The sequence below is a fragment of the Phacochoerus africanus genome, chromosome 5, assembly GCF_016906955.1.
Source record: "Phacochoerus africanus isolate WHEZ1 chromosome 5, ROS_Pafr_v1, whole genome shotgun sequence".
Lineage (NCBI taxonomy): Eukaryota > Metazoa > Chordata > Mammalia > Artiodactyla > Suidae > Phacochoerus > Phacochoerus africanus.
The window spans coordinates 119920140-119933412 of NC_062548.1; the positions used below are offsets into that span (position 1 = coordinate 119920140).

At 40.7% G+C, this 13273-nt stretch overlaps 1 long non-coding RNA gene across 1 annotated transcript; it reads left to right on the forward strand.

Annotated features, from left to right (window-relative positions):
• Positions 1-447: 447 nt before the first annotated feature.
• LOC125126873 (uncharacterized) lies at positions 448-1340 on the forward strand. Its single transcript, XR_007134811.1, has 2 exons — positions 448-531; positions 1018-1340. It is a non-coding gene; the product is annotated as an uncharacterized LOC125126873 (long non-coding RNA).
• The last annotated feature ends 11933 nt before the right edge of the window (positions 1341-13273 follow it).

Consider the following 13273-nt stretch of genomic DNA (forward strand, 5'->3'; position numbering starts at 1 on the left):
CATTTTTGGCAGGAATGTCACAGAGGTCATGCTGCGTTCTTGCCAGTGCATAATCACTTAGTAAAGATGGTGACTGCTGGTTTTCTCCATTGTAAAGCTAATTGGTAGGTATTTTTAAGAGGAGATACTTTGAGGTTATGTACACAAGCTCTTCCTTATCAAAACTTCACCCTAGATTCTATTGGTGAATCAGTTGTCCAATGAGTTTTCTAATTCCATCATGCCTTCCACACTTATGAGTTGGCATTCTACCATAGGGTAACTACTGTATATGTATGTATGTATGTATGTTTGTATTTATGAGTTCTCATTTTATTCAGTGGGTTATATTCCCTTACAATTATCATTCCTTTTGATGCTCAAGTTGCCCTCGGTTTGGCTGGTGGAACACCTGTCAAGTTGGATTCTGTGTCTTTAAATGTGTTCCTATCATTCCAGGATAGTCCACATTTGATTCCCTGTTGTAGCCCTGGGATCAGCCATCGTTCTTGGGATCCCTGATTCCCTTTAGAAACCAAGATCTGGTGTTGGGTGAGTTCATTGTTATTTGTTTGTCTTGCTTCCAGGCTTTCTCAGCAGACAGAGATAGAACCAATCTCTCCTTCTCTCTGTCTCTCTCTCTCTTTCAACCTACATATCTGTATCTACGTCTATGCACATGTATATTTATCTCTTACGAACCATAACTTCCTATCAGTAGCAGTAAATACAATTTCACATAGTGAGTTTATTTAGACTTCTCCTTTCCATACTTGTACCTCCACTCTCAACTGTGAGAAGCCTAGCTTGCATATTTTTAATTTATTGACTTACTTTCTCAATCACCTTGTATGTAACCAGTCCCTCAACCACAGGAGCCAGCTCCCCAGCCAAGCATGTCAACTCCTGCTGCTCCTCATGTGCTGGGAGATTTCTCCTGGTCCAGCCCTGGTTGTTTGCCACCTGAGAGTTTATCTACAGATATTTTTGAAGTTACATGTAAAGAAGGGGTTACATTGTCTATAAATTTTATTTTAGGATAATGGGGCAGTGGGGGAGGAGAGCATCTCGAGGACTTGACTACTGGTCGACCTTCAAGCTGGACTCTGGGCAGTTGGAGGCTCTTCACCCGTCCCTGTCCTTGGAATGTACATTTCACCCCGCAATCCCAAGTGGAAGCTGGTTTCAAGGATGCAGCCTTGAGAGAGTAAGGTGTTGCTGAGACCATCTGGACTGAGTTAAGGCTTTAGCTGAGTATAGACTTTTAAGATTCTGGTGGGCGGGTGCAGAGAACTACTCCTTTTGCAGCTGCCCAAGCCTTGTATGCAAGTCCTCTTGCTTATTAAACCTATACCTACCAATCTGGAGAGTCCTGCCTCTTTCTTCAGTTACTCTTCGCCCTCCGTGTATGGGAGCCGGTTTTTGAACCAGTATTATAATGACATATATATTAAACAAGTATTTATTTTTAATGATATATCTTACCAATTTTCTGTGCTCATAGCTGTTTCCTATATATCCTATCTTCCACTTGACTTCAATTTTATATGTCTGAAAAGTAACTTTTTCATTTTTTCCCTAAAATAATAGTTTAGCTGGATATAAACACTAAAAGTGGTTTTCCTTCAGCATTTTATGTATGCTACTCCTTTCTTATCTTGTATCTATATTCGATTTTGGGAAGCCTGCTGTCAACTAAATTTGATAGCTCACCTTTTAAAGGTAGATTTTAAGCTGCTTCTTTTTGCCTGTAATGCTCTGTAGTTTCACTATGATACATGTAGGTATAGATTTATTTTTATTTTTTCCCTTCTGGTAAGTGGAAGGCAGCTTTGTTATGAAGATTTTTGTCTTTCTTTAATTCTGGAAAATTCTCAGTTTTTTTGTTTCTGTGCCATTCCCTCCATTCTCTTCTTCTGGAACAATCATTTAACCCAGGTTTGTGCCTCTTATTGTCCTCCAACATTCTTAATGAATATCCCGTAGTTCTTCTCTTTTCTCTCTGCACAGCCTCTGGGTAAAACTCCTTAACTTCTCCTTCACTAACTTGCATTCACCTTTGTTTTCAGGCTGGATTTTATCTCATTCATTGCTTTAAAATGTATGTACATTCGTTATTATAATTTTTGTTTCTAAAACTTCTTGCCCATCCACTTTCATATCAGTTTCTTGTTTCATTTTTGCCTCTTCACCATAGATTTCTGCTCATTCTCTCATTATCCACCTTATTTCAATGCTTCAAATAAAGGAATAGAGATTGCTTTTTTTTTTTGTTTCAATGGCTCCTTAGGTCTGTTTTCCTTCCTAGTGTTCTATTTCTTTACATGGTTGAAGTTTTGATTTATGGCTTCATTTTGAGGGGAGATCTTGTTCTTGCTAGTCTCTTTTCTTCTTTTCTCCTGGGACTACTCATTCTTATCTGAGAGGTTATGTGGTTATCCTAATCCTGAACAGATCCTGTGATGGTGGTGTTTATTTCTAGCCCAACTGTGTGATCAGGAGAAATTATTAGCCCTATTCCTGAGCTAGGGGGTGCCTTGCTTAGTTCCTGATCTTGGGGCTGAATTTGTACTGTTAACTCCTACAGCACTTGAGGACAATTCTTTTATGCTGCCTTTCTCAAGTGATGTGTTTGTGTGTAGTAGGGGAAGTTGGAGTCGGGGGCAGTCTACCTCTAGCTTTAAGCAGGGAGCCTGCTTCTAGCCCCCTTTTGTCCCAGAGCCTTTGAACTCCAGGTTGCCACTGCCTTGGTCTGGATCTGTGACTTCAGAGCTGTTTATGTTTCGGAATTGTTTTATATTTCTCATCCATGAAGACATTTGCTTGTTTCCGAGCCCGGTGATATTTTTGCGTTGTTTTAAATAGATCACTGCTGCATGTTTGGAGCCACAGTGGTAATGTCAAGTGTGAACTTACTGAGCTCCTTTGATTGAGAGTTTCTTACTTCCATTAAGCAGAAGTCACATGCCAGTGGGATACCTCTGAACTTCTAGAAGCTGCTGGCATATAATCTCAGGTCAGAGCATTGAGACCATTTATCTTCATCCCTCACTGAACAGCAGGGTCCTGTATGCGTCGCTAAGTCGGACCTTGCTTTTTTCTCAGTGCAAGACATTTTCTGAGGCAAATTGATGCCTATGGATGCCTCTCAGTGTGGTTCACATGTGTAAAAACCTTCTCCCATATAGTTCCCCTCTCTTTCTGGAACACAGAAGGCATGCTTGACACAGGAAGTCTTAGTTTTAGAAGAAATTCAGAGATGTATAAATCCAGCCTCTCTCCCCACATAGGCATACACATTAGTGGTTCTTTTCAAAACCCACTGAATGGTTGCCCAAGGCGATCTTTATAGGTCCTAGAGAGCAATTGGGCCCTTTCTGACATCTGCACAGAGTTAGAAAGTTTTCTTCCTCAAGTCCAAATCGACCTCCTTGTAACTGACACCATAATGACACAAATGGTACTCTTGACATGAGAGGTGTTCAGCGTGGGAAGACATTCGGTTTTAAACTCTGAGTTTTCTCTTCTCCAGGCTAAATCCTCCTGCTTTCTGTAGCACACTTGCCTATAACTCCGGTATCTCATTATTCTGTGGCTACCTCTTGATAGGTGTTATGTGTTTTCTTGGCCATTCGTTTGGGCTAGAGTCCTCACACAAAGGAACAGGCAACTCTATAATTTTCAAAAGCTAAGAGAGGAGGGTCCCGTTTGGTATCTTGGTCTCAGCTCTCTTGGGCCGTGAAAAGCATTCATTTCGCTCTGTGGCTGTCTTCATGGTCTAACTGGATGGTGTGATTATGTTGGCTTACACATGGGTCATGCAGCCCAAGCTTCCTCCAGGCCTGTGTCCAGAATCCTAAGTGTCTACTTGGGGCTGAAGCAATTCAAGGCAGTTCTGCAATCTTGCTTTTGCCTTTATTGTAGCTTGGGAGTGGTTACTTGCAAACCACTTCTGTAGACAGGGTAATGGCCTATTGATTGCTGAACAGGTGGTAGGGGTGCAGTTTGATTTTTAGATAAAATTTTGTTTTCTGCCTTTTGGATTGTTGCTGCAAGGTGTTTCATGCTATAATCTTATTGTGGGATCATTTTAATTTCAGTGCTTGCCAGTGGTTTTGACTTTCATTTTTTTTTCTTCTCCCTCTCCTCCTCCTCACCTCTTCTTCTTTTCCTTCTCCTTCTTCTTCTGGCACAGACTAACATGGTGCATTGGGGCCATGTGAGAATTAGGCAAAGAAAATCTGATGTTATTTGCTAAACTGAGGCTCTGGAAAGAATAGATTTTCATTCAGCAGAACTAGGTGAACCTCTGTGCTGAATATTTTAGGGGAGTGTTTCTCAAAGAGTGTTTCATGGAATGTAATAACCTTTTTTTTTTTTGGTTTTCTGTGGATAAGGGGCCCCCAATCATATAACTTGGATGTATTATATAATATGCTTCCCTCTGGGAGAGGACTTTTCATCTGACCATGTGGCAGGCTGTAAGACTTTCAGCAGTAAAGCAATCTCTTCAACTTTCTGTAACACTGACCATGCTTATTTGGTCATAGGGCTCCCTGTGAAGAAAACTGTGGTACCCATTAACATCCTGGAAAAATCTGGCATTCCATGTGACATTCTATAGGAAAGGCTTTTCTAAGCTATGTGGCCTCCCCATGAACGTGCCCCATGCATTCACTCCCCAACATGCCGAATGCTATTGTGTACCTCTGCTGTCCAAGAGACATTTTCTTACCTCTTTTTGGGGAATTAATTTTGAGAATTTATTACCCAGGGACTATCATCAACCCCCTGACAGTGTGGTCCTCGAGTGAAGCTGGCACTAAACAGTTTGTGTGAGGAAATGGGAAAGAGCAGAGAGGAAAGATGTCCTCAAAGTATGATGTGGAAGTGGCGTTAATCACGATGCTATCTGGTAGAGTTTTTAAGTGAAAATTTATGGAGGTGTTTGATATGGGTAACTAGGAAAGAGCAAATTAGCTGGAGGCAGCAGGATCAGCAAAGGTGAGGAGGAAGGAATTAGTGACTGGAAGGCAAGTGGAAAGCAAGTATATTCCATGGCTTGGAATGAGGGGAAAATTAGAGGACAGCTAGTGAAGGACACTGAATCCTAATTACAGTGTTTGAAATAGACATGAATGGTGTTAGGGACCCCCATAAAGATTTCCAGGGAGAACATAATAGGATGCAAATAATTTTTCCTGACCAAGGTCCTGTTATCTGCTGTCAGACCTATTTGAAGTGATGCCTGACCCGAATGGAGGCTACAGGGATGAAGTGTAGGGACAATTTGGTGGTCACAAGGGTAGAGAGAAGAATCCAGTTCAGCTCAGCTGCTAGGATCATGGTGACTGGGATCCAGGAGTTTCTGAAGGGTACACTTTTCCTCGAGTCTCATAAAATTTGCCTTCCCCTCCCTCCTTGATGCAATGCTATAGTTGTCAATGAAGCTCTTAGCTGGAGGCTACCCAATCACCATCCAGTCATTAGGAGATAAAAACTATTGATCATTATTTGTCTGCTGCTCGTTGGAACCAGCAGGCCTCCTGCTAATATCTTTATCCACTTCTAAGGCTGTCAGCCTATCGACTTAAAAAACAACAACAACAACAAAAAACCCAGTTGATTGGAGTGTGAGGTGCAGGAGAAATTACTCTTAACCAAATGATGGGAGATTTGATCCTAAAACATCTTAGAAGAGCATGGAAATCTGGTGATGACTCTTTTCTGGTCTAGTGAAGCAGCAGGGGATGGAAGGTCTGTCCTTTCTGTTAATCTTATTGTCTCTTCACTTGAAAAAAGCCCCAAGCACAAAGAAAGTACGAACATAGAAGCAAAGCTCAGTGAGTAACCCCAAACTGCCCATGTGATCTTGCTGGCTTTGGTTTCCTCATCTGGGCAAGAAGTTGGTTGGCACTAGACATCGTCTTATATTCTGAGGCTGCAGTAACCTCAGGCTAGTGCATGGCTTCTTTGCAAAGGCTGCTGATCCCCTGGGGTATGTGAGGCACAGAGTGGACCAAAGAAGCCCTTGTTTTTCTGGTTTGGTGTAGCAAGTTCTGCACTGTAGCCAGCTGCAGGGAGTTTGTATGTGTGCAAGCACATAGGACCCTTCTCGAGGCATGCTCTGATTGGAAACAAGGTGGTCCCCAGCAAAGGCAGTGGCCAAAGGCACAGAAAATGTTCTTCTTCTTCTTTTTTTTTAATTGATGACATGTCATCATAGAGTGAAGAGTAGTCTCAAAAAGGAGCTCTAACAGTCAAAGATTCATCAACAAAATCATCAGCAGATACCAAGTGAGTCTTCTTGGGCCCAGGCCTATGTAGGTAGAGGAAGTATCCTGATGATAGTGTTCTTGGTGGCAGGGACCTCAACCCTTAGTTGGATAATGAAGATAATCTCATACAGAACAGTTGTAGCCTGTATGTGCAGTGAGGGTTAGGGGTGAGAAAGGTCCCGAAAGTTTCCTTGTAGGGGATAGGACTTATTCTAGGCTGTGAAGACAAAGGGTTTGAAGAGGAAGAAGGAAGGAGGGGATGTTGAAGGTGTCTGACATGGATAGAAGGGAATCATGGTTGGGGGTAATAGCTGATGCTCCTTGGTGGGCGCTAGTTACTCTGTGTGTGTTTGGGGGGTATAGCTGTTATAAACTTCCTGTATTTAAAGTATACAATATGATAAGGCCTGACTTATATAGGACTTAGGAAACTACCTCCACACTCAAGATAATGAACTATCACCAAGAAAAGATGCTTAGAGCCTTTTGTAATCCCTGCTCCCCATCACTCCCTGCTCCCCACATCCGCTGGTAACCAGCGAGAAGATGCCACCATAAATTTACATTTTGAGTAGTTTATGTATAAATGGAACCTGACACTAAGTACTCTTTCATCTGGCTTTTTCCAAAGACATAATTGATAGTCATCCATGTTTTGTGTATATAAATAATTCATTCCTTTTATTGCGGAGTAGTATTCCATTGTATGGATAAACTGTCATTTGTTTATCTGTTTACCATTTGATGCACATTTAGGTTGTTTCCAGTTTTTGCTTTTGTAAGTAAAGCTGTCATGAACATTTATGGACAGATTTTGTAGGTATACATGATGGCATTGCTCACATATTCTAGAAACCCCCTGATTTTCTCTGTACTTGTTTTATCAGTTATCAGAAGATGAATGTTGACAACTTTGACCATAATTGTGGACTTGACTATTTCTCCTTAAAGTTTTATTAGGTATTGCTTCATGTTATTTTGAAGCTCTATTATAAGTTGCATAAAAATTTTGGATTAATAATCCAAATTATTGTGTGACTCTGGTAATTGACCCCTTTATCAATACAGCATGACCTTTATCTTTGATAATATTTGTTGTTCTGAAATCTGCTTCATATGCTGTTAATATAGCATTACAGCCTTCTTTTCACATTATACACACAGGAATAAATAAATAAATAAATACACACACATACATTCATACACAGTTGGCCCTCTGTATCCAAGGTTCTGCATCTACATATTCAACTCAACTGCGGATTGGGGTTGCTTGAATCCACAGATGTAGAACCTGTATTAGGCCATTTTAGGTAAGAGAAGTGAACATCCATGGATTTTGGTATACATTGGGAGTCTGGTACAGTTCCAAGTGGATACTGAAGGATATCTGTGTATACACACACACACACACACATATATATCTGACTATATATATATAGTTTCTTTTTTACTTAACTGTTTATGTCTTTATATTTAAAATATTTTTCTTTGAGGCAGCACAAGAAGTTTGGTCTTATTCTTTTTATACAATCCGAAACATCTCTACCCTATAAAACAAGTTAAGTTGAGATACAGATTTACATACAGTTACACGAAATGGTAGAGATAGCCTGTGTTCCCTTTGCCCAATTTTTCTCTATAATATCTTACAAAACTAGAGTCTGATGTCACCACCAGGATATTAATGTTGATGGATCCATCAGATTTGCTCGGTTTCCTGCTGTACTTATTGTATTAATGTGTGTAGACATGTGTGTTTAGTTCTGTGCAATTTTATCACTTGAATAGTTTTATGCACGTACTACTACAGTCATGATGTGGAATAGTTCCATCAACACAAAGATCCTTCCTGTTTCCTGTTCCTGTGCCCCACCCTGTCCTGTCTGTAATCCCTGACAACCACTAATCTTTTCTTCAATCCTGACAGTCTTTTACATAAATGTGATGTTAGTTGTAGTTTTTTGGTAGATGCTCTTTATCAAGTTACAGTGTTTCCCTTAATTCCTAATTTGCTGAAGTTTTTAGGTATTGAATTTTGTCAAACACTTTTATGCATCGTTTGTTATCATATGAGTTTTCTTCTTTGGCATGTTGATTTATTGAGTTAATGTTGATTGCTTTTTGAATGCTGAGCCAGCTTTGCATACCTGGAATATATCCCACTTAGTCATGGGACACAATTCCTTTTGGGACACATCATTGAATTTGATTTGCTAATTTTCTGTTGAGACTTTGTGTCTAGGTTTGTGTGAAATACTGGTTGGAAGTTATCTTTTTTCTGTATTTTTTTAAAATCTGGTTTTGGTAATCTCTACCTTTCAACTAGAACACTTAGGTCATTTATATTTAATATGATTATTGATATGATTAAGTTTAAATCTATCATCTTACTGTTTTCTTTTTGTTCTATTTTTAGTTCTTATTTTTCTCTACTCCTACCTTATTTTGGATTGATGGAGTATTTCTAAATTATTCTATTTCATTTACTTTTTTGGTTGCCTTATATCTATAACTCTTTGTTTAGTTATTTTAATAGTTTCTTTAAGGAACACAAAACACATCTCTGTTATCATAATCTACCTTCAAGTAATAAATATTATACTATTTCACATGTGGTAAAGTTCTTATAGTTGTAAAGCCCAGGACCCCTGGACTTTCAACTTTATCTGCTTGGCTATGTTCTGGGCTCTGCCTAGGTCCCCTCCTGTTGGCGCATGGATTAGAGGCTCTCTCAAGGTAGTAAACTGGGGCAATCCTAAGGCTCTTCTCACCTGTGTCTTCTCTTTCAGGGATCACCATCCTTCATTCCCTAATGTAATGAAGTCTTGAAAACCTTTGCTTGTATATGTTGCTTCCATTTTTGTGTTTGATTTGATTTTTGTGTTTTGGTTTCAGATAGGATAAATATGGTTCCTCTTACTCCATCTTGGGCAGAAGTAGGAATTCCAATTCCAAAACAACAATTGCAGAAATTGTTTCCATGTGTATTCATGTTAAAGTCAAAATGCTAATCCTTTCAAGAAAACTCCTGTTATGGACTGGAGAGAATGAAAGCATCAAGGCCAGAGGACATTTGTTAGTTATTTCCCTTTAGAAACATCCAGTCCACATACTAGATACTTGTCTGTGATAGTAGAACCCACTCTCCAGAAAGAGAAGGTGATGTGTACAAAGGAATTTTGTTTTGTGTGTATTTATCTATTTTATTTTTCCCTCTCCCAGCTCTGCTGATATCTTGTCTAGCTGGGTAGCCTGCCTTCTGAAGACTTCCAGCATATTATGACTCTTTAGAATGGGGCAAAACATACTTCCCTCTGAAGTTTCTTTGGGGAAGCTTTAAAGCTACACAATTAACAGTCTTCCTCTTCATTTTCTGTTCCCTTTTGGTCCTGGCCTCTGACGGCAGATAGATGACTGTATCATAACACTCCCTCCACATCATTTGTCACATCCTGGCACTGTGACAACAGCTTCTCTGTTTCTAGAAGGCCTGGAACTAGAATGTCAGGCAGGGAAACTAAATAACTTTTCACCCTTAGGACATAGTTCTTTCTTCAGAGGGCTGCAGGCCACTGAGAGCTGGTGTGAGGCCATTGAGCTATTGAAGCATGGAATATTTCTACCAGCCTGGAACGTGACTGTGAAGACGTTATTCTGACCATGCCTGGTCCCATGGAATTGATTTGGAAAAATGACCAGGAAGCTTTCCAGACGATGGGATCTTTTTTTAAAGCAATGAGCTAGACTGCTCTGGTATCTTTCAGCAAGGTGCTGTCTGCTAATAGGGAATTATATATAGCCAAGAGCAACTGTAATTAACAGGGCAAAAAGTTTGGTCTGTTAACAGCAAATATTTTTATAGGGGTCACTATAAGTCAGGCACTGTTCTAAGTTCAGTTAGATGCATCAACTCGTTGAATCTTTGCAACAGTCCTCATTATCCTTATGCTACCAATCAAAGAGTATAAGTGACCTACTCCAAGTCACTTAGCTAACAAGTCATGGGACCTGGATTTAAACTCTGACTTGCTGACTCGAGTCTGTGCTCTGAATCTCAATGCTATACTTCCTCTGATTGTGTAATTCCTCCTCTTCATCAAATCACAACATGGAGAGGAGTGGTGAGAAAAAAAAATGTGCACTTCAGTACCAGAATTAAGACGAGAAATCCCTTTGTCTCTAGAGTGAAACGGATGTTCTCAGTAGGTGGTACAGACTTGGTCTGTCTGGAGCCTTCTGTGGACTTCTTTGCTATCCTCAACTTCCCTCGATTTAGGTTCACGATATAACTAGTTCCGGCCAATGAAATGTGAACAGAAGTAATAAGGTCCAAGGTGGTTAAGCAGTAGTGTGGTTTCATGTGTTCCCTTTCCCCCATCTGCTGGTTTATGGACAACCTCAGATTCTTGATAAAGGAGAGATGAAAGAGGAGAGCAACCTGGATGCTTGAATCACTGCATCGGGGAGAGCTGATCAGGAGCACTACCTACTCCCAACAAACTTGCAGGGGGTTAGAAATGAACTTAGTGTTGTTAAGCCATTGAGATTTCAGGGATTATTTGTTACTGCATCAAAGGTGAACATACCCTGATTAATACATAGGCTTACGTGTCCCAGCTGTCCTGTGTCCTTTTCCACTCACAGGCCTTTTTGCTTGGGAGAAGGAGGTCTATTCAGGTCTTAGGAGATATTGCCTGAACAGATGGGAACAGCCATTTCTGCCAGGTGTGGGCCCATCTTTTTCCAGCCTCAGTATCCCCCTGCACAGGAGATGGAAGTACAAGATGAAACAAAGGAGGAGTGTGAATTTTTAAATATATAAAATAAGTGAGGGGCATTGTGTGATGTCTAAGGGCCCTTGAACCTTTATAAGTCTGTGATTTCTAGTTACATATAGAGACCTTTCCCAGTGCCTCATATGAGTTAATTCTGTCCTTAGTCCTATGGTGCATGGTTTATATCTCTGTGTGGTCACAGTTGCTTGAAACCTGTCATTTGTGATGGTTTTGTCTCTCTTACTAGTCTGTGAGCTCTTAGACTACAGAGACATGGCTCCACCCATTTCTGGTTCCATTGCTGGAAATCTGTGGGTGCTCACTGAATATCTGTTCAATGGAATTAAATTGCAGATTGTTGCTTATGGGAAAATTGCAAAGGATGTGTGATCTTGTGTGGCAAAATATATTTTTAAGGAAGATGGAGATTGGACTCCAACAAATGCTAAACTCTACTGGAATATTTCATGACCTATGTCGATCCATAGGAAACCCAGGTGTTCAGTTCTTTTTTTTTTTTGCCTTTTCTAGGGCCGCTCCCGCGGCATGTGGCGATTCCCAGGCTAGGGGTCGAATCGGAGCTGTAGCCTCTGGCCTACGCCAGAGCCACAGCAATGCAGGATCCGAGCCGTGTCTGCAACCTACACCACAGCTCACGGCAATGCCGGATCCTTAACCCACTGAGCAAGGCCAGGGATCGAACCTGCAACCTCATGGTTCCTAGTCGGGTTCGTTAACCACTGCACCACCATGGGAACTCCTGTTCAGTTCTTTTAATTCATAACTGAGTCCCAGGAATCCTGTGTGAACCTAGAGGGGCAGATTTGTGCATCCTGACTGGAAAAGAATGGGGAAGTTGGTGATCTAGTTAATATCTCCCATAAACACTCTTTTGCCAGGTAAGGAAAGAATGAACTAAGTGGGGGAAATAGAGGCCAGGTTGGGAGGGTGGGCCAGGTGTTATAATTCTGGGTCAGTAAGTTCCCTCAGTATCCCAATGGAGAGAATCATGTATTCCACCCAGGCCTGGAGCTGGTAATAACTGCCGCCCATCAAACTAGGTAGGGAGTTTTAACTCAAACACACAAATAAGGCAGCTTAGGAATGAGTCAGAGGGAATGGCTATGAGCAAAGTGGTATTAGGATGACCTACTTGTCAAGGACAATATTTCTCCTTTTATTAGGGGGTGGGGAGAGGTAATGCTAGGTGGGGTTCCCATTCAAAAGAGAAGAGTAATAGGTTCAAAGACAAGAACATTCATAGCTACTTTTGCACCCAGTTGTGCTTGGCACTGTGCTTGGGGGTAGGCAAGACATTGAAGGCAGAGGAGCTGGCAATGTGCCAGGGTACATGGCTTCAGCTTTAACAGGGTCAGGCTCTGCTATTTTGCTTGCTTGCTGCTCCTGATCATTTTTCTCTTCTGCCTTTTATTTTCCCCCAGACCTTTTGGTACCCAATGATTTTTGATTAATTTATTTACCATCGTGGGGTGATTGATGCTGTTTGGTGCTGGTACTTTGTAACTTTCCAATTCTTCTAGTTGTCAATGTGACAGCCCCTTGATGATTAATTAGACCCTGTCACTTGCTCTTTTCATTCTCCCTATGCGCCAAGGCTCTTGGTTTTCAGCAAATATAAATATTTCTAAATGCAGATTTAATGATTGAGAACACCCAACAAAATCCAGAAAGATCTATGGTACTTTCACTCTCCTTTACTTTCCCACTGAAATTTAATGCATTGTGATTTTTCTCTCAGTTTTACTTTAGATTTTGAGAATCCACTTGCCTTTTTGGTATCTCCCAAGCTATTTTCCTGTTCTTCTGCTGTCTCCGTCTATGCCTGGTTCTCCTGTTTCACTTTCTCATCTTTCGTCATCTCCTTGGTTTAAGCGAACTCAGTTTCCTCTACATAATGTGTAAGGTTGGGAGGGGTGAGAAAGGGAACTGATATTTATTGTTGTTACTTTCTTTTTCACCCAATGAGAGGTATTTTTTTTTACCAAGTTCATAATTATCAAGCACAATTATTATGTGCCAGAAAACCCCCTAGAACCTCCATATGAGGTAATCATCTTTATTTTATAGACAAGGAAGTTGAGGCTTTGGGAGAATCATCAATATGCTTTAAGTCATACCGATGGGGAATGGCAGAGCAGGGATTTAAAGCCAATCCTTCTACCTTTATCAACATGTATTATTTTCCATTACTCTATTCTGAGGGTGGGCTTTTCCATGGAT